Below are 21,380 nucleotides of genomic sequence, written 5' to 3'. Positions count from 1 at the left end.
TGATTTGCTATATCTACCCAAGCTTGATCCCACAGCCCCTCTTGTTTAGTTTAAAGCCCCCTCTACTTCCCTCATTATGCGGCTCGCTAGAGCACTGGTCCCGGCACGGTACAGGTGTAAACCGTCCCAACAGTACAGCCCCCACTTTCCCCAACATTGATGCCAGTGCCCCATAAACCAGAACCCTCTTCTCTAACACCAGTCTTTGAGCCATGCATTCATTCCCTTTATCTTATTTGCCCTATGCCAATTTGCATGTGGCTCACTCCTACCAGTACTGTCATGGACAGATGTATCTGCGGCAGGGGGATTGGTGACGGTGAGGTCAAGTAGGTTTTCCCTTTTTGTTGGTTCCCTCACCACCTGCTTCAGGCCCAGTCTGGCAGATATGTCCTCCAGGACATAGCCAGCTTGGTCAGTAGTGGTGCTACCATGCCACTCTTGACAATGGGCATTGGACATTGAAGTCCCCCACCTTGCCACTCTTACTGCTTCTTCCAAGTGATGCTCAACATGGAGTACTGATTCATCAGATGAGGGAGGGCGGTAGGTGGTAATGAGCAGGAGATTTCCTCAGTCATGTTTGACCTGATTTGTTAACATTTCATGGGGTCTGGAGTCGATGTTGAATCCCAGCTCAACTCCCTCCTAACCATATACCACTGTGCCGCTACCTCAGGTGGGACAGTCCTGCCAGTGGGGCAGGACATACCCAGGGATGTTGGTGGAGGTAATTAGGGATGGGCAATACATGTTGGCCTTGCTAGCAACACCAAAATGTCATGAACAAGTGAGCAAAAAGACTGATTCTCAAAAAAATATTTTCCAACAATGTCAAAATTGTTCGTATGCAATTATGAATGTCAGTATGCTTTGATAATGTGGATTTTATTGGAAATCACATCCATGCTGGCACCTGTTATTAGGGCAAAATCAAATCCAAAGCAGAAACAAATATATGTGATCTTATGCAGAATCTTAAACTTGAGAAAATAAACTACACTATAAGAGGCTCCACTGATTGATTGATTGATTGTATGTAGCTTGGCAACCTTTCTTAGATTACTTTGAGGAACTACAGCTCTCTACTTTCATATAACTGACCATAATTGGGTTGTACATATTATATCAGGTGAAACCATATCTGACCTATGATTGTTGATTTATTTTTTGGGAGGTTGGGGAGGGTTTTTTTTTCCTTTTTTTTTCTCTTTCCTTTTTCTTCCTCCTACTTCTCTTTTCTTCTCTTTCTCTTTCTCTTCCAAAAAAACCACACATACTGTAAATAATTAAAACTCTTGCATCCAACATATTTAAGTTGTATCACACTTTACTGTTCCATATTGTAGGGCATTACACCATTAGGCCATCATACACCTGGAGGGCAAGAACTGGTGACTTATTGCCTGAAAAGGGAATTTAACTGTTGTTACTAGTCAAATATTTGATTTCAGTAACTGTGAATGAATCAAAGTGGTTTGATTCAATCAATAACTACTGGTAAAAATGAGTAAGCAGCAGAAAACAAAACAATCAAATCATTCTAATTTTTAAAGTGTTAACGTTTTTCAAACTACCAATGAAATAGTTCAGATAGTTCTGTCAACTTGACCCACTAGGTTGATATTTCATTTTCCTACTTGTCACCAGAAATTCATGGATTCAAATCCCACTCCAGAGACTTGAGCACATAAATTCCGCTGTCACTTTAATACAGTGATGAAGGGAGTGCTGCATTGTCATGGGTGGCGTCTGTCAATTGAGATGTTAAACTGAAGCCTATCTTCGATCTCAGGTGGATGTCAAATATCCCATGGCGTTATTTGAAGAACAGCAGGGCTTTTCTCCCTGGGATATTTTGGACAATTTACATTCCTTAATGAGCCTTTGTCCCAATTTTTTTTATCTGGTTTAGTTTTTCCGCAGCTCTGTTACAGCCATCAATGGATTTCACAATAGTAATATCCAATGTGAGGTACATGGGACTAGGACCACTGCTTATGTGGAAGATATGTCCAGCAGCACAGGATAGTTGGGCCAAGTTACCTTTTTCCATATAATGATATGTACTGAGAAGGAGGGAAAGACTATTAAAGGGATGACATGTGGATCAAGGTGCATGAGGGATGCTCTGTTCCCAGTCACCCGTTTCTGCATTCAAATCTGGCTAAATCTTGCTTTGGCATATGATTGGTGCATGTAGAGTCTCCAACTCCCAAGGTATGTTGTGACAGCAGTAAAATAGTACAGATATGTATGAAAGTGACTATTACATTAAAAAAGGATCATTTTTAGAGCATGCCATGAGAAGGCATACCAGGTATATCGCCATTCCTTCAATGCCTGGGTCAAAGTCCTGGTACTCCCTCCCTACAGCACTGTGTGTGTAGCTACACTACATGGACTGCAGCAGTTCAAGAAGGCAGCTCACCACCTTCTCAAAGGCAAATATGGATGGACAATAAATTCTGTCCTTGTCACCAGCACTTACATCCCATGAATGAATAAAAAAAGGGTAAGCAACTGCCAGCATAGCTTGATTGGTACATCTGCTAACCTACCACTAACTGTATTTGCAAGTATTGTTGCACCTACCTGAGAATGGCTGTGGGAAACTTCTTCCTAGGGCCTAAATCAGAAGATTCAAGTGCTGCTTCATATGTTATAAGGACATTTGCTGCTAACATATACCATAAGGCTGGCACAGCAAGTGAGAGAACCTGTCAGCTGTGACCTCTAGCCTGCATATGGGGTTTTCATTTGCTTCATTTTTTTCCCTGTCACTTCTTATTCCCTTACTCCATTAGCTTTAGAGAAATTTGTTGCTGATTTGAAATGCTATATCATTTTTAAGGTCTTTCAATTTTTTGTCCCCTATTGTGACAATCCCTTTTAATTGTTCCCATCTCTTTAAGTTTCACATGCAGTCAAACTTCATCTCCTACCACTGATCTGTTCCCAACACTTGCCTCTGCCTCCACCAAAAAGCTGTGAATATGCATCTAAATTAGCTAAGCCAGTAAATTTAATGCAATTAACACATGAGCACTCAGCAAAATTGTCACCAGTTCTTAAATGTTTAGATGCAACTTGTACCAGGTAAGGAAAATTGGCTCCTACTGATATTCTGAGCAAAGTTTCTATTTGGAGAGAGAAACCTGCAGATAAATTAGACAATTTTGAGTTTGAGTGGACTTTGCACAGGCGGTGGGAACTTATATAGCCAGCCCTAAGTCCTTGCTGAGAGGCTTCGTTTGCTTACTACCGACAAGCTGGGAGTGCAGAACCAGTTCTCAGAGCGATGCACTGACACCAGAACTTTCAAGTTTAGCAGGCGTGTAAGATGAGCAGCACAAGATAAGCCTGTTATGCACCATGCCCAATTTTACTTTCCATTGGTTTCAATAATAAAATTGGGTGAAGAGTATAACAATAAACTAATATCATCCCTTTTACACTCTGCCAAAGCTGAAAGTTCCACCTTGTAGTTTTACTCAGTCACGATATGTTAGATCTATATTCATATGCTTACATATTGACGGGTCAAATATCTACAGTAATTAAACTATTGCCAATTTATAATTCTGTTTATGACAACTGATCATTTCAACAACTTTGTCTGAAACATATTTTCTGCAGTACAATTTATATTGATACATTTTTGGTGTAATTTTCCAACTTTGTGCTGCATCAGAGAAGAAAACAGACAAGTTGCTGTTTTGAGTATGCAAACTCTTTGTGAGCAGCATTAAAAAGGGAGAGGACAGGACAAGGGTGGGGAAGTGATGTGCAAAGCGGGTGAAGAATTAGAATATCCTCAAAGTATTTAATTAGAAAATGTGGAATGGTTAAATGGCAGAAGCATGAACCAATTCAGAGGCATAATGAAATAAATCATAGAAATCAAAGACTTAGAGAAACAAAGAATAGAACTAAATTCACATACTCTAGACACATCAGCCATGCAATGGGCAAGATTTTCTATTTTAGGCCAGGCCTCAACATTGGCATTTAATCCCGGTCCTGACCTTGTGCCATATTGGAAGCAGCAACCTAACATCAATTTTTGTTGGATTGGCCAATTAGTGGCCAGAGGGTGCACTCGCCATCCAATTAACGATTACAGGAAGGCTGTCAAAGCTGGAAGGCCAGTAGGGCATTGAAGGAGCTGCAGCCTGCCAATGCGATATGGTAAATTGGTCAAAGATGTCCTGTCCACAAATCCGATCCAGCCAATTAACTGTCCTATCAGTCCGCTCTCGGTAAAGTGATGGAAGGTGTCATCGACAGTGCTATCAAGTGGCACTTGCATAGCGATAACCTGCTCATCAATGCTCAGTTTGGGTTCCTCCAGGACAGCTTGGCTCCAGACATCATTACAGCCTTGGTATACACATGGACAAAAGAGCTGAATTCAAAAGATGAGATGAGAGTGACTGCCCTTGACATCAAGGCAGCATTTGATTTAGTGTGGCATCAGGGAGCCCTAGCAAAGTAGAAGTTAATGGGAATATGAAAAGAAACTCAAGACTGGTTGGAGTTATACCTACCATAAAGAAGATGGGTGTGGTTGTTGTAGACCAATCATCTCAGTCTCAAGATATCGCTGCAGGCGTTCCTCAGGATAGTGTCCTAGGCCCTCATGGACTCATAGACATTTACAACACAAAAGGAAGCCCTTCGATCCACCATGTCCATGCCGGTCAACAAAGATCTGACTACACCAATCCTATTTTCCAGCACTTGGTCCATAGCCCTGGAGGCTATGATAACTCAAGTAAATATCTAAGTATTTCTTAAATGTTACAAGAGTTTCTGACTCAACCACCCTTTCAGGCAGTGAGTTCCAGAATCCCACCACCCTCCAACCCTCAATCATCTTCAGATACTTCATCAATGACCCTCCCTCCATCAAAAGATCAGAAGTGGAAATGTTCACTGTGCAATGTTCAGAACCATTTGTGATTCCTCAGATACTGAAGCAGTCCGTGTCTGCACGCAGCAAGACCTGGACAACATTTAGGTTTGGGTTGATGCCACACAAGTGGCAGGCAATTACTATCTCCAACAAGAGGAAATCTAACCATCTCCATTTGATTTTCAAAAGCATTGCCATCACTAAATTCCCTACCATCAACATTCTGGGGGTTACCATTGACCAGAAACTTAAACTGTGGCCATATGAACTGGCCAAAGGCTGGGAATTCTGCAATGAATAACTCACCTCCAGCCAACTCCTTAGCCTGTTCACGATCCACAAGGCACAAGTTAGGTGTGTGATAGAGTACTGTATTTGCCTGGATGAGTACAGCTCCAACAATACTCAAAAAACTCAACACCATCCAGGACAAGGCAGCCCACTTGATCGGCACTCCATTCGCCACCTTAAACATTCACTACCTCCATCACCGGCGTTCGGGAGCAGCAGTGATGGACTACAGCAATTTGCCAAGTCTCCTTTGACAGCTCCTTCCAAGCCTGCGACCTCTACCACCTAGAAGGACAATGGCAACAGACTCTTGAGAACACCACCACCTGCAACTTTCCCTCCAAGCCACACATCGTTCTGATTTGGAACTTTATCACAATTCCTTCACTGTTGCTGGGCCAAAAACCTCAAACTCCCTTCCTAACAGCACAGAGTGTACCACATTAAATGGACTGCAGTAGTTCTAGAAGGTGGCTCCTCACCACCTTCTCGAGGATAATCAGGGATGGGCAACAAACTTTGCCAGCGCTCTCAAATCTCATGAAAGAATTTTTAAAAAGTTTTGTTGCTCATTACCTTGTATATGTTAATCTAGCAGCAGTTTTATTCAAATTCATCTCAACATGACATTTATACCAGTCATATGTGTGTCACTTAACCTACCAAGTTACATTGGTATATCCTGTATTTTTGCCTTGCTGCTGCCACTATGCTACCTTCATTCAGGAGTTATACTTAAGTGGCGGTCAAATGAAAGGAATTATCTTTGACTGCAAGTCAAGGAATTACCTTTAGCCAGACAAAACATTAGTGAGATCACATTGTGAATATTGTATGCCATTTTGGTCCTCTTGCTTTCAATAGGACATTCTTGCTTTGATAGATGATTCAGCGAAACAGCATCAAGGAGTATTTGATGCCCTAAGTTCAGATAAAAGCAAATTGAGAGAAGACGTCTTCAAATATAAGATGATAAGATCATGTCTGAGAATATATCTGCAAACTGAAGATATTTATCAATAAATTTCAAATCTTGATTTCCCATCAAGCCAGTCATAATGAAGAGATTTTCATCTAAATAGATGGAATTTACTTGCCAGAAGCAAAGCATGTTCGTTGTTTTAATATTGATATTATGTAAGATAACCTTTGTAACAAGACCTAGGACTGTAGTTTATGGCTAACCCCCTTGCTGCCACCGGCCCCCCCCGCCTCCCACCCGCCGCAGTCAAGTTTGGAGGGGGGAGGACATTTAATCGGGCAGGATGGTAGGGTGGGGACTCCACCACCTGCCCGCCTCCACCCCAATTAAGTCTGAGACGGGAAGGCCCATCAACGGCCTTCCCGCTCCTCTGCCAATTGAGGCGCTTAAGTGGGCAATTAATGTCCATTTAAGAGTCTCCCCCTCCACCGCTGGATTTAAACTAGTGGCAGGCAGGCCTGTTGTCATGCGGGGAGCACGACAAACAAACCCATCCAGGGTTGCTTATGGTATCCCAAGGTGGGGTGAGGTTCCCTCATTTAAGGGCACTGAGTGCCTGATCCAATTAGATATTTATCCAAATCCTTTTCGAAAAAGTTGATGAGCATAGATAGCATTAGCTGCTTTTACACACCTATTGCTTTGTGGGGAACTAAGTTTCTACTACCTCATCTGGCCTACATGTGACTCCAGACCCACAGCAATGGAGTTGACTCTTAAAAGCCCTCTGAACAAGGGCAATTAGGGATGCACACTAAATGCTGGCCTAGCCAGTGATGCCCACATCCCATGATTGAATTAAAAAAAAACTAGTTTCCAGTTTTATCTCAGAGTGGTTAATTTTAAACCAATGTCATCCAGCTTATGTGAGCGCAAGGATCTGGCATCAGGAAAGGGGACCCTGCTGAGAGCCACCCTGTCAGCCCTTGCTGCTTACCCCCAACCCAAGAAACCCCTTCCACCATTACTTGTATCTGGCCTGGGTCATTCTGTGATCCTGAGCTTCCCAGAGTGTGTTCCCGCCATGGTACCACCTCCCTGGTGGCACTGCTGAGCAAAAGAACTGCCAGCCTCTGATTGGCTGGCAGCTCTCGGCAGGCAGGACTTACTGCCCCTGCTGTCCTGATCCCGTGGGAGACCCACAGATGGCCTGTTAATTATCTTATCGCTCATATTTGGTGGGCCTTCTCCAAAGGAGGCAACTCGGATCTCTCACCGGCTCTGCAGCTGGCGACTGAATCATAGAATGTTATGGTGCAAAAAGAGGCCATTCAGCCCATTGTGTCTGCACCAGCTCTCCAAATGAGCATTATGACTTAGTGCCATTCTCCAACCTTTTCCCTGTACCTTTGCGCATTGTTTCTATTCAAATAATCATCTAATGCCCTCTTGAATGCCTTAATTGAATCTGCCTCCACCACACTTCCAGCCAGTGCATTCCACACTCGAACCACTCACAGTGTGAAAAAGTTTTTTCTCACATCACATTTGCTTCTTTTGCAAATCACTTTAAATCTGTGCCCTCTCGTTCTTGATCCTTTTTCGAGCGAGAACAGTTTCTCCCTGTCTACTCTATTGAGCCCCCTCTTGATTTTGAACACCTCTATCAAATCTGCTTGCTCTTGGCCTTCTCCTCTCCAAGACTGAGATTCTGTCGCTTCCATACAATTCCCCATATAGTTTGTGAAATTCAGTTTTACTGCAGAAGCTGATCAAATTTTAAAAATGTATCTAAACTTTTTTCAAATGAAATTCTTTGCCATTGGCAGTGCATAATGGATAATCATGGTCAACACAATCAATGTTTTCTGCCTAATACTGGCTGTTTGTGAGGCTCAACCATGTGAGTTTCACTATTTCCTTTTTCCTAAAAGTATGAGCCCCTTCTTGCTGTTGTATATTTTTCTGCAGCCTGTTAGTATCATTTTTAAATGTGTAAAACATTACCTCTCCTTTGTTTTAAAGTAAAAAACAACATCATTGTTATGGTTGGACATAGTTTGAACTTTCCCTGAGGTCTGCATTCATCTCATCTTTTGATACTGCCATTTTTATCTGTCTCACCGCACTGCCTCCCTTTGCTGATCTGCCATTTTCTAATGTACTGCTGTTTTACTTGTATGATTGCTGTTGAGACAATCTTAGACCTGGCTGCCATTCTCTCAGTTACAGAGAAAAGGACTGTCTCTGGTGCCTACTTTTCAGAAAAAGTTGATTCATGTGTAAATTATCAGTTAGCCTTTATTTGTTCGGTCTGTGGAGAGTACACACACAGATAAAAAGCTCAGAGGGTCAGGGCTTAGTAGATGCATGTTTCTCTCGTGGCCAGAATGACAGTGTTAGCATTGTTGTCAAAGATTATCACAGAGACTGGAAGGCCTCATCATTATGTACTTGCTGTTAGATCTTTTTGCAGACAGTATCATTGTAGGAAAAGCTGAACAAACGATACTGCATATTTAGGATCTTAACAATAAAGCGGAATATTATTACTAATTGGAATGATTTTTGAAACTTTTTTCCCATGGCTTGAGGACTGATTGCCAGGGAATTCTCCCTCATTACCATGGTGCTTCCTTCTACAATATCATGGCCTTCAGTTAAGAGAGTGCAAGAACTTCAATGCAGACTTCGATGTTGGTCTGCCATTGGCCACTTGTGGTGAGATCCCGAATAACAAGTCTAGTTCTATCACTATTTTTACCCCCAACTTCCCATGTAAAAATCTTCAGTTAAAAACTACAAAATAGTCCATCTTTTACTCTATCATGTAAAGTCAAAGTTATCCTGTTTATATTAAAAAATAAATTAACACAAAAAGATGCGTGGTAAAAAATATTATTTCTCAAACAAGCAAAACTTGTAAGGGCTAGAATATTTTACAGCAATTGCTTCCCTGCCCACCTCCACAGCATTACACTCAGAAACCCCCAAAGATCTAACTTTAGCAGAAGATTGATAAAAATCACAGAAATGGCAGGAGAGTACCTCTCACCACAAACATCCCTCCTGCCTCTCCATATAATTGCAGGTTTCAGGGTTACAAGTTCAAAGAGAGAAAGTGAAAGAAACAAGGCATTATTTATTTTTAATCATTAAAAAATCACCAATTGCCTTTTTCATTCTTGGCCTAATTGGTCGCCATCTTGAAAATCACTAATAGAGGTTCATTTTTCTTAGCCTATTTTTGCCCTATACACCACTTTCACAAGTGAGCCATACCACTAGTATGAATTTAAGAAGTCCCCTTTATCTGGTAATGGTCCATATAATACTGCGCTCTTGCTTGGGATAGGTAGAGGTTCTGTCCCAAACAAGATGCCATAGAAACTGACAGGGATCATTAGGATCTAATACAACCAGATCCTGCTTAATCCCCAGTCTTTTCTTCACAGTCCATAATGAGAATGCAATGGAAGGACCACAGATTTTACATACAATATCATAGTCATTGATGAAGAGGGTCAGTCCCGGAAAAAACATTGCTACAATTAGCCTTCCTTCATTAAAAACTGTAGCTTTTCTAACCAGTCAGGTGTTAATATGATTGGTGTTTCAAAAAAATGAATAAAACAATTTTAAATGTTGTACTTTGATTTATAAAATGTAATTGAAAGGTTTGTAGTGTTTTACCTTCTGAGTCCCCAATGTGGCAACATTTAACCAATATTACTTGTTGATAGAAAATGTACCTATTTCAACAGAAAAACAATCCATTCCAGTGTATTTGATCAGATAGATAAGAGTGGAGCTAAATGAGAGCAATGAGAGCACTGAGCTGGGCAATGGCGCATTTCCATTTTTTGGCGCATTTCCATTTTTGTCGGATTATGCCTCTGTGGAGCACATTGTGATAATTTTCTGTATTAAAAGTGCTATATAAATGCAAGTTGTTTTTGTTATTGAGAAGGTGATGGAGAGACAGAAGCATTTAGAGAGGAGATTCCAGACAATGGGACTTAAAGAACTGAAGGCCCAGCCAGCAATAGTAGGGTGAAGGGGGCAGAGGGGATACTTAAGAGGGCAGCGAGGGAAGAGTAGAGAGTTCAGGGTAGTTGCAGAGCTAAAGGAGGCTATAGAGAAAGGGAGGGATGACTCCATAAAGAAATTTAAAAACAGTCAACAAGGATCTTAGTGATGAGTGAGAAAGATTGGGCCGGGATTTTCTGGCCCCGCCACGGGTAAGGCAGCGTCCCAGCAAGAAGTCCATTGACTTGCAGCGGGACCGGAAGATCCTGGTGGTGGGTGGGTGTGGACAATTATGTGGGGTAAAATACAGGCAGCAAAACTTAGAACTATGGAAAGGTTACAGCACAGAGAGGCCATTCAGCCCATTGTGTCTGCACCAACCTTAAAAAGAGAAAAAAGAAGCTAGCCACTCATTTTAATCCCACTTGACAGTACCTGGTCTGTAGCCTTGCAAGTTACAGCACTTCAGGTGCATATCCAGGTACCTTTTAAATGGTGACACTTCCTGCACATGTGGTCGTCTAGGACACGGGTAGCATCCACAACATCCCACGTATTACAGGACACGCATTCCACATGACTGAGCTTCCCTACCACTGCTTCAATTTACTTACCATATATTAACTTATTTTACTTTGGTTTACTTATACTACTTTATTTTACCTGGCTTTGACTTAACTTTAGTTCCCTATTGCTTGTGTTTCTTACTGAAACCCAAGTAGCTCCTTCTTTTAAGGAGAATGTGTCTTTCTAACTTTCAGCTACTTAAAGATGCTCCCTAACAGCAGTTTCTCATTAACCAATGAACTTGTGTTCCTCCTATGACATCACTCTTGGATGTTTTCAAAGCTCAGCCCTCTCATGCAGGTTCTCAATCCCTGGATTCCTGCAGGCTGAGAAAGAAAAATAAAAGAGCACCTCCTTCCCCTCCTCACCGAACTCCTTTCTTGCCAAACTTGCAGCAATTCTACTCTGTAAGTGTGCATTCCATGACAGGGCACTTAACCTCTCTTTTATATACCACTGAGATTCCTATCTAGCAGTTCTTATAGAACCAGATTAGGCCAGTTCCTTAATTTGCTGATCTTGCCTGCTTTCAAGCAGAGGGTTTGATTTGCTTCGTTAGCCCTACCCAAGCCTCTAAGAAACATAAAATTTAAAAAAAACCAGTAAATTTTAGTAAAAAGCTGAATTGCAAGCACACAGTACTAGATCTTATAAAAGATTAAACCTTAAAATTTGAAATTTCAGTCCCTTCTCACAGCAATTCCACTGTATAACAGTCTGATTTGAAGATTATAGAGGGATGTTTTTCATAATATTTTTCTGGTTTGTTGTAAAGTAGGTTTATGGGTGTGAGTGTAGATGATTCTGTCTGCGTGATTTAATTACATTTGGAGTCAGGTATGCTGCAAGCTTGAAATTATCAGAAGCTAGGTGTAGAAATGCATTTGAAATGCTAATGAGTAAACATGGATGCTGCCTTAGCATGTAAAGTGTGAAGGGAATTTGCATTTTTAGATAAGTGAAGGGATTGTTTAGATTTCAAAGGGATGTTAGTATGTTTACAACTAGCCAGATAATCAAGGCTAAGGAGTGTTTACTTTCCCCAAAGGTTACTGACAATATTGGCACCATGAAAGTTTTTATATTATGGGAAAGGTAAAGTTCCAAAGACATATGGAACAAAGGAATTTACATATTAAAGAGAAAGAAACATATATAAAGGGGAATGAAAGACTGTTGGGGGCCATGTAAGATCTAAACAGGAGTGTGTGAAACAGCCTCGAAGAAGCCGCCAGCCATTTGTGATCTGCTGTGTCCAGTAACTGAAGTTGGAGAAAGCCATTTGGAATTCCACTGTCAAGTGATTATTCTGTTAACTTTCTAAGACTGTTGCTTTAAAGGGGGTGTGTAATTGGAAGTCAGGTTAATTAGGAATTTTAGGAGTTGTTATAGTATTAATTAATTGTAGTCTTAAGTATGTGCTTGAAATATTTTATTTTGTTAATAAGTATTTTAATTTAACTTTTAAAAATCTCTAAAGGCCTTAGTGGACTCATTATTTCTGAATTCAGTGCACACATCTTCTTGTAATAAATACAAATTGCAAAACCATTGTGATAAGGTTTGTGACCAGGTTTCCCTTGAATTTGGTCCACCTGGCGCACATCATCTGCCACATCATAAAAGGGTGGAGGTTTGGAGGCCAGCTAGGAGAGCATTGGATTAGTCAAGTCTGGGTTTGACAAAGGCATGGGTAAGGATTTCTCTAGGCGATAGCCTGAAGCAATGTGGAAGCAGACAATCATTGTGATGGAGAGGGCACAGGTGTGTAGCTCATCTTGGGATGAATAGACGTTGAAAGTGAACAGGGTGAAATAGTGGCCAGGAAGTGGATGGATTCAGTGGTAAGGATATGGATATATGAAAGGGAAAGAAAGGGCAAACAAACCTAGAGCTCCCTGGATGACAAAACAGCTGAAAATTAAGGTGATGAAGAAAATGTATGTTTATGACAGAGGTTAGATGGAGGCACTGGGCAGAGCTGAGGCACTAAATGATATTTTGCATCTGTCATTATCAAGGAAGAAAGTGCTACCCAGGCCACGGGGTGAAAGAAGAGGTAATTAAAACACTAGCAGATTTTTAAATTATTAAAAAGGAGGTATTGGATAGCTTGTCTGTACTTATTAAGGTCCAAAGACTGGATGAGATACACTCAAGAGTACTGAGGGAAGTGAGACTGGAAATTGCGGAGGCACTGGCCATAATTTTTCAGTCTTCCTTGGACCCAGGTGTGGTGCCAGAAAACTGGAGAATTACACATGTTACACCCTTGTTCAAAAAAGGGTGTAAGGATAAGCCCGGCAACTATAGACCAGTCAGTTTAACTTCAATGATTGTGAAACTTCTAGAGACAATATTTCGGGGCAAAAGTAATAATCACTTGGACAAATGCGGGTTACCTCTGAAAAGGTCCTTGAGGCATTTTGTTATATAAATGCTAATTGCTATTGCAGGTGTAAATTGAAATGTTCAAAATTAAGTGTGGTTTGATGTCATAAAAAATTGATCATTTATAAATATTTGCTGTAAAATAGGACCTCTCTGACCAGAGGTAATGTTTTCTTCTCATTATGTTACTTTAATACCTAAAGCATCCTCTGCCAAACTGGCTGGGCAAACCTTTTAACAATCCCTCTGGATAGGCGGTGTGATCAAAATGTCTAAAATAATTATATTTTTAAATGACTTCTACTCATTTGGTTGTAAACTTATCAAATTTATAAGATGTTTGATACATATATCAATCTTGAAATTGAAAACTTTTATCACTTTTTTAGCTAATTTAACAGGAATCCACAACGCGTCTTTTCATTTCTTTCCAGAATGAAAACATAATGGACAATTTTGAGATCTAATGCTTTTCATTGGGAGCCTATGTTGTAGCCCTGTCTCCTAAATTTTCCAGGCAGCTTCCCAGCTGAGAGCTCTAGATTCTCCACTCATCCCACTCTTTCCAAAATTCTAAAGGAATACATATTTTCACTGCCCTTGCCGCTGTTTTCTTTTCCATATTACATAATATTCTACTTTAATGGAATAGATGGACGACTTTCAATCAGGCTCTCCACAGAAGGCACGTTCAGGAGCTGTACCAAGTGACCGACCTTATAATTATCCCTCCCTCTTTGAAGGGAGGCATTCTTTTTATCCCCACCCTTGCCTGGGAACACGCCAGAGGGATTCCCCAACACATCTTTGGGGTACCCCCCAAATCTGACGCTGGGGAGCACGGAAGTTACAGGCCAATATGTGGGAAATGTGACCCTTTCTTAACCCGCTACTCCACACAGTACTACGTGCTGCCTATGTAGTATATCCCCACCTGTCCAAGGTGAGGTGTTCGGGGTCTGAGGTTGGGAGGGTAGGGGTCCAGGGTCAGTGGGGGGGTGGTGGTGGGGTTGTCGGAGGTCGGAGGGAGGGGATGGGGGGTGTCCTGTGGGGTCAGTCTGGGTCTTCACAATAGTTACCCAGAGATTTTAATTCTTCTAACTTTTTCTGGGTAACTATTGGTATAACCTTGGCAGAACCATCAAATTTGCAATTTAAATCGCATTTTTGGGTGGTTCCCAGCGCAGCACAATTGTCAAGAGGAAGTTAGCACTTCTGGACAATTGCCATACAAACCCTTGCCTGGGAACATGCCAGAGGGATTCCCCAGCACATCTTTGGGGTAGCCCCCAAATCTGACGCTGGGGTGCATGGAGGTTACAGGCCAATATGTGGGAAATGTGACCCTTTCTTAACCCACTATTCCACACAGTACTAAATGCTGCCTATTGTTTCTTCTATTAAGTTGAAAATTGTTAGAATATTTTAATGCAACATTTTGGATCAGATTTTCTGTAGAAATGACGGGGTAACAGTGCTAACCATTATTAAAGTGAAAATTGGACAGTTACTCTACTTGCACAGTTAAACAAGCAAATCAAGAAGTTGCTTCCAATTTGTCCTGCTCCTCCAGAAGCTTCGCTGTAACAGTATCTTGCAAAGAGACTTACCGTTGAAACATACTGCACAAAGCCATAAAGCTTCAACAGTATGTCTTTTTTCAGCAATACTCAAGTTCCGTACTACCTAATGTTTATTTGCAAAGTGAAGTTGCTGTACTTAAATGATAGATACCTACTAAACTCACCAGAAAAGGTTCAGGCTTGTCCATTCCAGTGAAAGTACATTTTTAACTATGTAAAAAAAAATCTGTATTTCTGCCAACCAACCCCTCTGGCACTGAAAATTAACTTTCACAAATGCGTAATTATTATTGGAGATTTAAAATAAAAAAGGGTTTAATAAAATTTATTTTTTACTTATTCTAACTCTAATCTCCCTCTCTTAATTCCATCTTTCTTTCTCTTTCTTTTAGTTTCTTTACATGTTTAGTAATGAATTAAATATTCCAACTGGCACGTCTTGGTTCAGATTCTGCACTGCTCGTTAACAATTCTTCAATCTGATTGGTTAAGGAGATAGGTTGTTGCTCATCTTGTTCACATAGGTCCTAGATCTCCTGTAGAGGGCACTGCACTGAAACAGCCCTCTAATTACAGCAAATTCCAATGTAGGATCCCATAAGTGTAACAAACAGCTGGTAGAATTATTTTGTCCCTGTGAGCAAAGTCCAGTTCAATGCGATACTGGGTAATCCTATCAAGAGCAATAGGTTAGGAGGAAGTCAAATAATTACCAAGTAAATGACTTTGTATACACATATGGTTAAACCAATTTTTACTGTCTAACAGACATAGTTGGAACTTATCATACTGTTTTGCAACATATTATACCAGGATACAAAAACAAAATAGTGCAGATGCTGGAAATCTGACACCAGAATGTTGTCAATGATAAGGTTTTATATACTGAATATGATCTTTAATGTGAATAGTTTTTAACAACATGACAGTTCTCCAGAACCATACACACAAGGCTTTGTTTGAAAAATGTCTTGGAAATAATGACATTAATAGAAGATTTTGACATAGTAATAAAATGCTTTAAACTTTTTAAGGACCAAAAGTGTTGACAGTCTGATATTTGCAGATGATTTTAGTTAATCCAACTGACAGATTGCAAACATGCATTTCATCAGCTGCTGTGTAAATTGGACCTATTAGTCCAGCAATTCTGTTTTTGTGGCAGTATTTGCTAATACATTTGAATATTTATCTATATTGGTGTTTGTCAGCTTTACTGTTTGAAAATATTACTTTTCAGATTCCTAATCCAGTTTTATGATGATGAATAAAAGTCATATCCAGCTCTGTAGCAGTATCACACTGACCAACCAGTAAATTGAGCTTCAATCAGTTTCATATTGAGGACAAGCCTGAGCCATGTTAGCATAGTGAATTGACAGCCTTTAACAGGTTAGATGGCCCTCACTAGCCTAAAGTGAGAGTAGTTTACTCAGAACAGTGACAAGATGACAAACAAAAGCCAGGTTCAAGCATGGCTACAGGTGATTTCATTTATTAAATAGATCTTTAATTAGGACACATCAAATCATAATCTTGAAAAGGTTAGTTACTCCTGAAATGGTTATTTTTACAATTTTTACTGACCTACATCTTGTCACAAACATTCATTGTTCTGCTTAATAATCATGTTCTCTCCATGCATGTTTGGAATTCCTAGGCTCTGTGCAAGGAAACACATTTTAAAAAGTAAAATATAACCGTTAGCTAGCCATTGTAGCTAATTAATTAATTAATTAGGCAATCCTATGTAAAACAGACCCAACAGAAGTTGTACTTCAGCCATGAACAAAAGCACTATTTAACTCCTTCACCAGCTGCTGGTGTAGCGAGCACTATTCTCTCTAATTTTGCTTTAGTGGCCAACTTTATGCAATCTCTTAAATTAAAAGCATTATTTAAATAAATGTCAACTACTTTTTTTGAAGTTATGACTTTTTCTTCATTTGTTAACTTGCAAGTTGTATTATCAATGCTAGAAAAGCGATGGAAAACAGCATAAAGAGCAGAAGCGTGTGAACTCATTTTCATTTGCACTATGCAATGCCCCAATGTCCCCATCAGCAACTTTTGTCCTGTGGCCATCTTTGCACTGATCCAATGAGTTAAGAAGAAAAAAAATGTTGTATTTATACAGCAACCACCAGGATCTCCTAAAGTGCTTTGCAGCAAATTTAACACTTTTGAATTATAGTCATAGTTGTAAAGTAGAAAATGAGGCAACCAATTTGTGCATCACAAGCTCCCAAAAACAGCAATGTGATAATGGCCAGGTCTTGCTGCATATGGAAACTGGCTGCTTCAGTATCTGAGGTGCCAAATTGTGCAATCAGTGAACATCTCCACCTCTGACCTTGTAATGGAGGGAAGATCATTGATGATGCAGCTGAAGATGTTTGGGCCTAGGACACTACCCTGAGGAACACCTGCAGAGACATCCTGGGGCCTCTAATAACTGCAATATCTTCCTTTGTGCTAGGCATGACTCCAACCAGTGGAGAGTTTTCCCCTGATCCCATGGACCAGTTTTGCTAGGGCTCCTAGGTGCCACACTAGGTCAAATGCTGCCTTGATATCAAGGGCAGTCACTTTCACCTCACCTCTTAAATTCAACTGTTTTGTTCAGGTTTGGACCAAGGCTTCAATGAGATCAGGAGTCAAGTGACCTTGGTGGACCAAGCATCAGATTGGTAGAATATGAATTTATTCCCACAATCCTTCAGCAGAGATCATACAGAAGGAGTGAGGGAGAAAAAACAGGCAATAACCCACACTGTTGTCACCCACTTTCATTAAGCAGCTTCAACAAAGACCAGAAAAACAGATGTTCAGTTTGCTCCTCACAACTAAAATTAATTTGCTACCAAGGAAAGCTCCCACAATCCTTAAACGAAGTATCTTTTGTAAGATCTTCAACAAACTCACAAAATTCCTGTGGAAGTGATGACATTTTCACCCTTTGGCAAAGTCTTTCCTGTATCACCAATGTTGCCGTTTGCTGCCACACATTGATTTCAGTTCTCCATAGGGAAGTCTTCTGTTATTGCAAACACTCAGCAGTAGCTCTTTTCAAAATGGAGTGGAGCAAGAAAGACAATGTGAAATCAGAAAAGTTATATAAAGGTGTTTGCAATAGAAGGCATGAATAGAAATTCTCAAAAATTTCAGGCACTTTCATCTTCCCGCTTCCACAGCCCAAACTGACACATTCAGGAATAAATCAAGATTGTTGTATGTTGCTCTTTCTCACAAAGGAACCAATTTATTTTGAATTGAATTTGGCACCAAAGTGTCAACTTTATAAATGCACATTACTGGCAAGCAGTCTCACCTGCCAGCTGTGCATATCATGGCATTAAATCAGCATGGAAATTAATCAATGCAAAAACACCACAAAGCACCCACAATGCTCTGCTATGTACAGCCAGCATGTGAAGCTCCCTTCCATAGTTCACATTTGGAAAATTAGCCCTAAAAAGATTCATCTTCATATATTTAGGAACAATAAGAGTCCATTGCACACAGCAAACCTACTCTTCTTTAAGAAGTCATACCAATCTATCTGCCTTTTCACCATATTCCCAGGTCTTTCTTTCACCAGAAATACCTTTAAATGTCTTTAAAATCTTAAAACATTGTCCGTTTCAATGGCTATTTGGGTCGAAAAGATTCAATTACAGCACTGCCACTATCTCAGAATAAATTAGATCTAAAATCTGAGATCTATATGGTATCTATGTATCTAGAAAACAGGCTGGAATTTTTTTGCTTCACCCGGCAATGGGATGGCAGGCAGGGGTGGCATAATATTGGGTGCCATCCCAGCAGCACCACCCCCACTGGTATTTTACCGCAGCAGGAAAGCGTTGGAATGCCCACTCACCTGTGAGCCAAATAAACCCTTTAGCTGGGCAATGAATGGCACTTAAAGGCTTCCTCCCACCACTGTTTGGATTTTACCCGCAGTGGAGGATGCCGCCGCCAAGTGTCCAGGCAGCCCAGTAAAAGCTGGCCAGGCCAGGATGGCTGCCCCCTGTTCAGACAACCTGTGCCCATCAAAGACCTCCCCAAGGTATTCCACACCCCCAGAATTTCCCCTCACTTCCCCCTACCCCTCCCCCAACACCCTGCCAATCCTGGGTCGCAGCCTACCCCCCCCCCCCACACCTTGCAAGGACTGCCAGCCTTGCCATGGCAAAACTCTGGATTTAACCTCTTCTGGGCTCCATGGCTCCTCTTCTTCAGGGGACTGGCTGCAGTGCTTCCAGTGCAGATGTTGGGACAAGAGAGCTGCCAGTCATTTGATTGGACGACAGCTCTCAGAGGCAGGACTTCCTCTCGACTGGAGATGGAAGACCCACCTCATGCCAATTACTGGTCTAACGGCCATTAAATAACTGTAGGGTGAGCCAGCCTAGCGCAAGCCGGCTTACCCCTGCCTTTTATGCTTGAGATGAGGAATCCCACATCCGCCACTCTCCCTCCCCCACCACTGTGTATAGACTAAGCTTTTTGGGTTGGGGATCGGTAAAAGATTTAGTTATCTCAAGTACATCTTGCACAGTAATGTTCATTATATCATTAAAGTTCACTTTAAAGCATTCTATATCCCTTCCTGTACCCTTGATATTGTGTTTTATCAAGCAGAACAACCCATTTTTATTAATCATATGTCTCCAGACTGGAAGGCCTTTCTCTGTCAGTGGATTTGAATTAAGAATAATCTTTTTATATAACTGACAGCAAGCTGACACAATGGTCATGCAATAGTTACACTAGACATCTCTTAAGCTTATGAGCAAATCAATATGACTTACGATTTTGGAGAATTCAGATTGCCGCACTAAGTTATTGACCTCTTAGAAATTCAGCCAAATACTTGCACCACTACTACAAAAGTAGTCTAGAAATGACTGTTAATGATGTTAGGTAACACTAATGTATCTACTTAAATCTATCCCCATGACATTCCTCTATCCAACATTTTAATACAAACATTAATCATTTATTTTAAATGAATTAATGCATCCATTAAAATATTAGATAAAAAAAAATACAAATACATTAATTTTTTATACATTAACATTAGTGATTTTTGGGCTCATATTTACTATGGTCACACATCTTAAATTACTTTCAATATGTTTTAATGTCTAAAGCATTTTAGAAAGTTGTTTTGCAACATGGTAGGTGGTTCAGTGTCAAAATATTGGTGATTATGTTTCATGTCACATACTTATTGTTGGAGGAGATGTGGCCCCAGGCTAAGAGTGTTTCTCCCTTACTATAACCTGTACTCATGTAAATAAATGAAGATGAAGCATAATTAGAATCTGTCACCCAGAAAAGCACAAAGTGTCCATTTTTGTGAAATTAGTTTTGTTCTTCTGGTGATAAAAATGCATATTAGTAGGACCAGCAGGTGATTGGTTGACATTTGTTAATGGAATTATGGAAGTATATCCGTGATCATTAAATATAAAATATATATATATATCAATAATTTGAGTAAAATTCTTATTAAGCTGAAGATGCTGTTAGCATTTTAATAATTATTATTATTAGATACATAATATCTACCATCAGCAAAGTAAATAATACATTTTTCTTAAACTATAAGTAGAAATTGTTTTTTCACCAAGGAATTTTATTTTGTTACTTTTTAACTGCTACATAATACTGATATAACCAAATAAATTCTAAACGTGATTCCTTTTAAAGCAAATGAGCCTATTCTGTTTACATCAGTACACTTAAATTCCAGACCTGTTGGCAGACTTTATTCATTTGCAACTGAGTTGTAATGGTCATGTCTTGAGCTACTTGAAACTGCCTGTATGATGGTTTAGAGCACCAGCTCACCACAGACCTGTGAAGGTTGAAGAAAATGTTGATTGTTTTGCCCTACAAAAAAAAGAGCTTCAAATTGTATATAAATTATAAATAACTTATCTGAAATATGTAAGTTATAGAATAATCATTCTTCTAAGTTCAGTGGGATAAGAGATGTGAGCACAAGTTGACTGAAGGCAGTGACCAATAGCATCCATCAATCCTAGATAGTTGGGTTGATTCTCCTCTTTCCTTTTTCAGTACTGTTCATTAACACAGGCTAGCAAGAGGTCAATCTAATAAACAGAAGGTCAACACATGCACCATCGGTGTATAGACGTTTGTAGAGCAATAAAGTCATAAAAAAAATGTAACCCTGGGGGTGGGTGACTTGAAACAGGAGGAAAAATTATAGCAAACAAAGGTTTCTTTCTGTACCCAAAGAGCCCACACAGTCAACCTCATAAAAATTGCTTAAGCCAATTCTATCTTTATGCAAGGAGATATGATAAAATTGTCACAATGTAATACCTCAATATTAGTTTTTAAAGTGAAAAGTCACCTATCACAACATGTTTCCAAACACAATATGTATTTTATATTGTAATAAGTAATAACTTTTTCAGACTGGTAATGTTTAAAAATAATCTGTCAAATTAACTTTAGTTGAATTGAGAACTTGCATAACAATGACATAATTAGGTGAATAACATTAAAGCAATATATAATTTAAGGATGTTACTGATCATTATTTTTAATGATGACTGCCATTAAAGTGTAAACTCTTTTTTTTAATACTGCCGCCATCACACTCCATCATGTCTAGGAAAAATATTTGTACAATTTA

At 40.0% G+C, this 21,380-nt stretch overlaps 1 protein-coding gene across 7 annotated transcripts in view; it reads left to right on the top strand.

Annotated features, from left to right (window-relative positions):
* arb2a (ARB2 cotranscriptional regulator A) overlaps positions 1-21,380 on the top strand; it is a 918,141-nt gene that overhangs the window by 642,527 nt on the left and 254,234 nt on the right. The gene's annotated exons all lie outside the window — the stretch shown is intronic.

This window comes from Cetorhinus maximus, chromosome 2 (assembly GCF_964194155.1).
Source record: "Cetorhinus maximus chromosome 2, sCetMax3.hap1.1, whole genome shotgun sequence".
NCBI lineage: Eukaryota > Metazoa > Chordata > Chondrichthyes > Lamniformes > Cetorhinidae > Cetorhinus > Cetorhinus maximus.
The sequence above is the reverse complement of the archived record's forward strand: the minus strand, read 5'-3'. Positions and strand labels throughout refer to the sequence as shown.